Source organism: Schistocerca gregaria, unplaced genomic scaffold, assembly GCF_023897955.1.
Source record: "Schistocerca gregaria isolate iqSchGreg1 unplaced genomic scaffold, iqSchGreg1.2 ptg000444l, whole genome shotgun sequence".
In the NCBI taxonomy this organism is placed as follows: domain Eukaryota; kingdom Metazoa; phylum Arthropoda; class Insecta; order Orthoptera; family Acrididae; genus Schistocerca; species Schistocerca gregaria.
The window spans coordinates 27,501-35,000 of record NW_026061866.1 but is presented as its reverse complement, the minus strand read 5'-3'; the positions used below and the strand labels follow the sequence as shown (position 1 = coordinate 35,000).

The following is a 7,500-nucleotide window of genomic DNA, read 5'->3' as shown; positions in this document are numbered from 1 at the left end:
CTCTCTCTGCCCCCTTCCCACACAATACCGAATTTAACCAACTTTATCGCTTAACCTAACTGTGGCTGTACCAGATTATCGCTTAACCTAACTGTGGCTGTACCAGATTATCGCTTAACCTAACTGTGGCTGTACCAGATTATCGCTTAACCTAACTGTGGCTGTACCAGATTATCGCTTAACCTAACTGTGGCTGTACCAGATTATCGCTTAACCTAACTGTGGCTGTACCAGATTATCGCTTAACCTAACTGTGGCTGTACCAGATTATCGCTTAACCTAACTGTGGCTGTACCAGATTATCGCTTAACCTAACTGTGGCTGTACCAGATTATCGCTTAACCTAACTGTGGCTGTACCAGATTATCGCTTAACCTAACTGTGGCTGTACCAGATTATCGCTTAACCTAACTGTGGCTGTACCAGATTATCGCTTAACCTAACTGTGGCTGTACCAGATTATCGCTTAACCTAACTGTGGCTGTACCAGATTATCGCTTAACCTAACTGTGGCTGTACCAGATTATCGCTTAACCTAACTGTGGCTGTACCAGATTATCGCTTAACCTAACTGTGGTTGTACCAGATTATCCCTTAACCTAACTCAATTTGTCCCTTAACCTAACTCAATTTGTCCCTTAACCTAACTCAATTTGTCCCTTAACCTAACCCACGTTGTCCCTTAACCTAACCCACGTTGTCCCTTAACCTAACCCACGTTGTCCCTTAACCTAACCCACGTTGTCCCTTAACCTAACCCACGTTGTCCCTTAACCTAACCCACGTTGTCCCTTAACGTAACCCACGTTGTCCCTTAACGTAACCCACGTTGTCCCTTAACGTAACCCACGTTGTCCCTTAACGTAACCCACGTTGTCCCTTAACGTAACCCACGTTGTCCCTTAACGTAACCCACGTTGTCCCTTAACCTAACCCACGTTGTCCCTTAACCTAACCCACGTTGTCCCTTAACCTAACCCACGTTGTCCCTTAACCTAACCCACGTTGTCCCTTAACCTAACCCACGTTGTCCCTTAACCTAACCCACGTTGTCCCTTAACCTAACCCACGTTGTCCCTTAACCTAACCCACGTTGTCCCTTAACCTAACCCACGTTGTCCCTTAACCTAACCCACGTTGTCCCTTAACCTAACCCACGTTGTCCCTTAACCTAACCCACGTTGTCCCTTAACCTAACCCACGTTGTCCCTTAACCTAACCCACGTTGTCCCTTAACCTAACCCACGTTGTCCCTTAACCTAACCCACGTTGTCCCTTAACCTAACCCACGTTGTCCCTTAACGTAACCCACGTTGTCCCTTAACGTAACCCACGTTGTCCCTTAACGTAACCCACGTTGTCCCTTAACGTAACCCACGTTGTCCCTTAACGTAACCCACGTTGTCCCTTAACCTAACCCACGTTGTCCCTTAACCTAACCCACGTTGTCCCTTAACCTAACCCACGTTGTCCCTTAACCTAACCCACGTTGTCCCTTAACCTAACCCACGTTGTCCCTTAACCTAACCCACGTTGTCCCTTAACCTAACCCACGTTGTCCCTTAACCTAACCCACGTTGTCCCTTAACCTAACCCACGTTGTCCCTTAACCTAACCCACGTTGTCCCTTAACCTAACCCACGTTGTCCCTTAACCTAACCCACGTTGTCCCTTAACCTAACCCACGTTGTCCCTTAACCTAACCCACGTTGTCCCTTAACCTAACCCACGTTGTCCCTTAACCTAACCCACGTTGTCCCTTAACCTAACCCACGTTGTGCCTTAACCTAACCCACGTTGTCCCTTAACCTAACCCACGTTGTCCCTTAACCTAACCCACGTTGTCCCTTAACCTAACCCACGTTGTCCCTTTGCCTAACATAGTTCACTGCTCGGAATCTCTGGTGTCGTTGTTATCCTCATGTAGATGTCTTGCGAGTGTTGCTTACTTTCCACATATTCCCGCTATCCACTGTCAATTGTACTGCAATAGGACTATATCGCCCCCCCCCCCCCCCCCTCTGCCCCTCTCTTTGTGTCTCCGTCCTCTCAAGCTGGTCGGTCTGGCGTTTGAGTGTTAAATGAGCCTCGCAGCTGTTCAGTTGCGTTCAGATGTCGACGCCCTCAGTGTACGTCGTGGTATGGTCTGTGTCCATTGTCCGCTGATGTCGTACGCGTAACCCACACGCTGTACCGATCATCGGTAGTTACGTACAGAGTGAAGTAGTGTGATACGTGTGACCGTACGCTGGCTGTGCCCAACGGTGTCGAATCTCAATTTCCATATGTTGTGCTCGATGCTACTTGTCTCGTCTCCCAATAACAGCTAGGTTGCACTGTGGTACGCCGTAGAGGCGTGTGGGAGGAACGTACGAACGCATTGTATGTCACCCTGGGTCGCTGGGGGTGGTGGTGCGGTGAGTCAGGTCAGGTCAGCGTGAGCCGTGTGATGTAGTGACGCGTGTATTCCGACTTTGTCGTATTGCCTCACACAAAGTGCTACCCTGGTGGACCGCGTTCCATATCTGGGACATGCCGCAGATGCCGGTTGACAGTGGATCGCGGAAGGGACATCGCATACGTGCGCGGGCCACCTTCCACGTGTTCTCTTCTGCACATGTCGCAGTGTGTATGTGGTCTGATGTAGCGTGTCGTGACACATGACATCCTGGCATGCAAGAATTGTTGAATTCGCAAATGTAGGTGGACATCTACGTTTACTGCCCAAGATACGCAAATGAACTGGAAATCCGTTGTTGAGCGGTTGTTCACGCTGGAGGTGAATCTGTGATGGCGACGATCGGTACAGCTATTAACCGGTTGTTTCAGCGGTACCCGCCACATCCACACACGTGACTAGGCCCATGTGGGTATGAAGCGATACGCGGCGGTGGCTTGGTGGGACTGTTCCCGGCCGGTGAAGGGGGGCCGCCCGGCGTGTTGGCCGCGCGCTGCGTGGGCGCACGCGCAACAGGCGGCTGGTGGGGGGCGCCGAGTGGCAGGAGCGCCAGCCGACGGGCTCGGCAGGCGGCGCAGCTACGCTGCGGCGCACCCTGCACGCGGCACCTGGCGGCCAAAGTTGGTTCAGCCGAGCCCGGTGCGAAGCGCGGTGGACATCTGCAGTGTGCTGGTCTGATTGAGGACTGTGTGCGTTGAGGATGCGCCGCCGCCTGGCACTCGGCGCCGCGACGCCGTCTGCTGCTCGGTCGCCCCAGCGGTTCTCGCAGGTGGTTTGTATCGCAGTTGTGCGGACGTGTTGGCGCGTGCGCTGTGCTGGGAGAGTTCGCTTCTGCACCCAAGTGGGGCTTTGCCCTTGTGTGGCGCTGGCGTTGGAGCTGCCGGTCACCATAGGTGGCGCGTGTTGTCTCCCGCCGGCAATGCCACGACAGCACGCTCCCGGGCCTCTGTCGGCAGCGGCAAGCTCAGTTGGGAGCAAGGGTGTTCGCACTAAAACCGTCTACTCGCCTAACTCCGGGCGATTGCGCCTCTCTCGAAACCGACCAAGTACCTAGGACGGCGCTGCGCGCCGCCGGGACCTGAGAGGGTTTCGAGGTGTATCGTGCAGGGGAGCTCGGCCTCCTCCTGTTTGCAGAATAATTGAGCGGACGCTTGCGTGTTCGCGCGGGCCCCCGGGACACACTCCCGGGCGGCCGGCTGCTCAGCTCTAGTTGACGCAGCTCCCTGGTTGATCCTGCCAGTAGTCATATGCTTGTCTCAAAGATTAAGCCATGCATGTCTCAGTACAAGCCGCATTAAGGTGAAACCGCGAATGGCTCATTAAATCAGTTATGGTTCCTTAGATCGTACCCACGTTACTTGGATAACTGTGGTAATTCTAGAGCTAATACATGCAAACAGAGTCCCGACCAGAGATGGAAGGGACGCTTTTATTAGATCAAAACCAATCGGATTGGCTTGTCTGGTCCGTTTGCCTTGGTGACTCTGAATAACTTTGGGCTGATCGCACGGTCCTCGTACCGGCGACGCATCTTTCAAATGTCTGCCTTATCAACTGTCGATGGTAGGTTCTGCGCCTACCATGGTTGTAACGGGTAACGGGGAATCAGGGTTCGATTCCGGAGAGGGAGCCTGAGAAACGGCTACCACATCCAAGGAAGGCAGCAGGCGCGCAAATTACCCACTCCCGGCACGGGGAGGTAGTGACGAAAAATAACGATACGGGACTCATCCGAGGCCCCGTAATCGGAATGAGTACACTTTAAATCCTTTAACGAGTATCTATTGGAGGGCAAGTCTGGTGCCAGCAGCCGCGGTAATTCCAGCTCCAATAGCGTATATTAAAGTTGTTGCGGTTAAAAAGCTCGTAGTTGGATTTGTGTCCCACGCTGTTGGTTCACCGCCCGTCGGTGTTTAACTGGCATGTATCGTGGGACGTCCTGCCGGTGGGGCGAGCCGAAGGGGTGCTTTCGCGTCCCGAGGCGGACCCCGTTTAAATCCTACCAGGGTGCTCTTTGTTGAGTGTCTCGGTGGGCCGGCACGTTTACTTTGAACAAATTAGAGTGCTTAAAGCAGGCAAGCCCGCCTGAATACTGTGTGCATGGAATAATGGAATAGGACCTCGGTTCTATTTTGTTGGTTTTCGGAACCCGAGGTAATGATTAATAGGGACAGGCGGGGGCATTCGTATTGCGACGTTAGAGGTGAAATTCTTGGATCGTCGCAAGACGAACAGAAGCGAAAGCATTTGCCAAGTATGTTTTCATTAATCAAGAACGAAAGTTAGAGGTTCGAAGGCGATCAGATACCGCCCTAGTTCTAACCATAAACGATGCCAGCCAGCGATCCGCCGCAGTTCCTCCGATGACTCGGCGGGCAGCCTCCGGGAAACCAAAGCTTTTGGGTTCCGGGGGAAGTATGGTTGCAAAGCTGAAACTTAAAGGAATTGACGGAAGGGCACCACCAGGAGTGGAGCCTGCGGCTTAATTTGACTCAACACGGGAAACCTCACCAGGCCCGGACACCGGAAGGATTGACAGATTGATAGCTCTTTCTTGATTCGGTGGGTGGTGGTGCATGGCCGTTCTTAGTTGGTGGAGCGATTTGTCTGGTTAATTCCGATAACGAACGAGACTCTAGCCTGCTAACTAGTCGCGTGACATCCTTCGTGCTGTCAGCGATTACTTTTCTTCTTAGAGGGACAGGCGGCTTCTAGCCGCACGAGATTGAGCAATAACAGGTCTGTGATGCCCTTAGATGTTCTGGGCCGCACGCGCGCTACACTGAAGGAATCAGCGTGTCTTCCTAGGCCGAAAGGTCGGGGTAACCCGCTGAACCTCCTTCGTGCTAGGGATTGGGGCTTGCAATTGTTCCCCATGAACGAGGAATTCCCAGTAAGCGCGAGTCATAAGCTCGCGTTGATTACGTCCCTGCCCTTTGTACACACCGCCCGTCGCTACTACCGATTGAATGATTTAGTGAGGTCTTCGGACTGGTACGCGGCATCGACTCTGTCGTTGCCGATGCTACCGGAAAGATGACCAAACTTGATCATTTAGAGGAAGTAAAAGTCGTAACAAGGTTTCCGTAGGTGAACCTGCGGAAGGATCATTACCGACTAGACTGCATGTCTTTCGATGTGCGTGTCGTGTCGTGTCGCGCAACACGCTACCTGTACGGCAGTGGCCGTGCGCCGCGTGCGGAACCACGCGTGCCTCTCAAAACTAGCGGAAGTGTTGTTGTTGTTGTGTGGTACGAGCGCTGAAGCTCTGGAGCGGCTGGCCTGCGGTACCTGGCGCCTGGCGCCGGTTTTGAATGACGTTCGCCCGAGTGCCTGTCCGCCCCGGTGTGGAGCCGTACGACGCCCATCGGCTGTGAGGCCGTTGGACACAAAAAAATAGTGGAACAGGGGCCGTCAGACGCCTCAGTCCCGCAAATGCTGCTGTCTTGAAAGAGACAGTGGGAGACTGAAAAGGAAAAGATCACCCAGGACGGTGGATCACTCGGCTCGTGGGTCGATGAAGAACGCAGCAAATTGCGCGTCGACATGTGAACTGCAGGACACATGAACATCGACGTTTCGAACGCACATTGCGGTCCATGGATTCCGTTCCCGGGCCACGTCTGGCTGAGGGTCGGCTACGTATACTGAAGCGCGCGGCGTTTGTCCCGCTTCGGAGACGTGGGAGTGTCGTGGTCGCCTGTGTGGCCGGCCGCGTCTCCTTAAACGTGCGATGCGCGCCCGTCGCCTGGCGGTTCGCATACCGGTACTTTCTCGGTAGCGTGCACAGCCGGCTGGCGGTGTGGCGTGCGACACCTCGTACAACGACCTCAGAGCAGGCGAGACTACCCGCTGAATTTAAGCATATTACTAAGCGGAGGAAAAGAAACTAACAAGGATTCCCCCAGTAGCGGCGAGCGAACAGGGAAGAGTCCAGCACCGAACCCCGCAGGCTGCCGCCTGTCGTGGCATGTGGTGTTTGGGAGGGTCCACTACCCCGACGCCTCGCGCCGAGCCCAAGTCCAACTTGAATGAGGCCACGGCCCGTAGAGGGTGCCAGGCCCGTAGCGGCCGGTGCGAGCGTCGGCGGGACCTCTCCTTCGAGTCGGGTTGCTTGAGAGTGCAGCTCCAAGTGGGTGGTAAACTCCATCTGAGACTAAATATGACCACGAGACCGATAGCGAACAAGTACCGTGAGGGAAAGTTGAAAAGAACTTTGAAGAGAGAGTTCAAAAGTACGTGAAACCGTTCTGGGGTAAACGTGAGAAGTCCGAAAGGTCGAACGGGTGAGATTCACGCCCATCCGGCCACTGGCCCCCGCCCTCGGCAGATGGGGCCGGCCGCCCGCGCGGAGCAATCCGCGGCGGGGTCGTGTCCGGTTGCCTTTCCACTCGCCGCGGGGTGGGGCCGTTCCGGTGTGCGGTGGGCCGCACTTCTCCCCTAGTAGGACGTCGCGACCCGCTGGGTGCCGGCCTACGGCCCGGGTGCGCAGCCTGTCCTTCCGCGGGCCTCGGTTCGCGTCTGTTGGGCAGAGCCCCGGTGTCCTGGCTGGCTGCTCGGCGGTATATCTGGAGGAGTCGATTCGCCCCTTTGGGCGCTCGGGCTCCCGGCAAGCGCGCGCGGTTCTTCCCGGATGACGGACCTACCTGGCCCGGCCCCGGACCCGCGCCGCTGTTGGCTCGGGATGCTCTCGGGCGGAATAATCGCTCCCGTCAGCGGCGCTTCAGCTTTGGACAATTTCACGACCCGTCTTGAAACACGGACCAAGGAGTCTAACATGTGCGCGAGTCATTGGGCTGTACGAAACCTAAAGGCGTAATGAAAGTGAAGGTCTCGCCTTGCGCGGGCCGAGGGAGGATGGGGCTTCCCCGCCCTTCACGGGGCGGCGGCCTCCGCACTCCCGGGGCGTCTCGTCCTCATTGCGAGGTGAGGCGCACCTAGAGCGTACACGTTGGGACCCGAAAGATGGTGAACTATGCCTGGCCAGGACGAAGTCAGGGGAAACCCTGATGGAGGTCCGTAGCGATTCTGACGTGCAAATC

General features: G+C 55.2%; 3 non-coding genes across 3 annotated transcripts in view; all 3 read left to right on the top strand.

Moving 5' to 3' along the window:
* The first annotated feature begins 3,678 nt into the window (after positions 1 to 3,678).
* LOC126311701 (small subunit ribosomal RNA) lies at positions 3,679 to 5,571 on the top strand. The gene has a single exon (XR_007554802.1). It is a non-coding gene; the product is annotated as a small subunit ribosomal RNA (ribosomal RNA).
* A 369-nt stretch (positions 5,572 to 5,940) lies between these two features.
* LOC126311713 (5.8S ribosomal RNA) lies at positions 5,941 to 6,095 on the top strand. Its single transcript, XR_007554811.1, has one exon. It is a non-coding gene; the product is annotated as a 5.8S ribosomal RNA (ribosomal RNA).
* A 188-nt stretch (positions 6,096 to 6,283) lies between these two features.
* Positions 6,284 to 7,500, top strand: part of LOC126311707 (large subunit ribosomal RNA) — a 4,222-nt gene continuing 3,005 nt past the window's right edge. Inside the window, exon 1 of the ribosomal RNA XR_007554808.1 lies at positions 6,284 to 7,500. This exon is cut by the window's right edge and continues 3,005 nt beyond it. This is a non-coding gene — a ribosomal RNA (large subunit ribosomal RNA).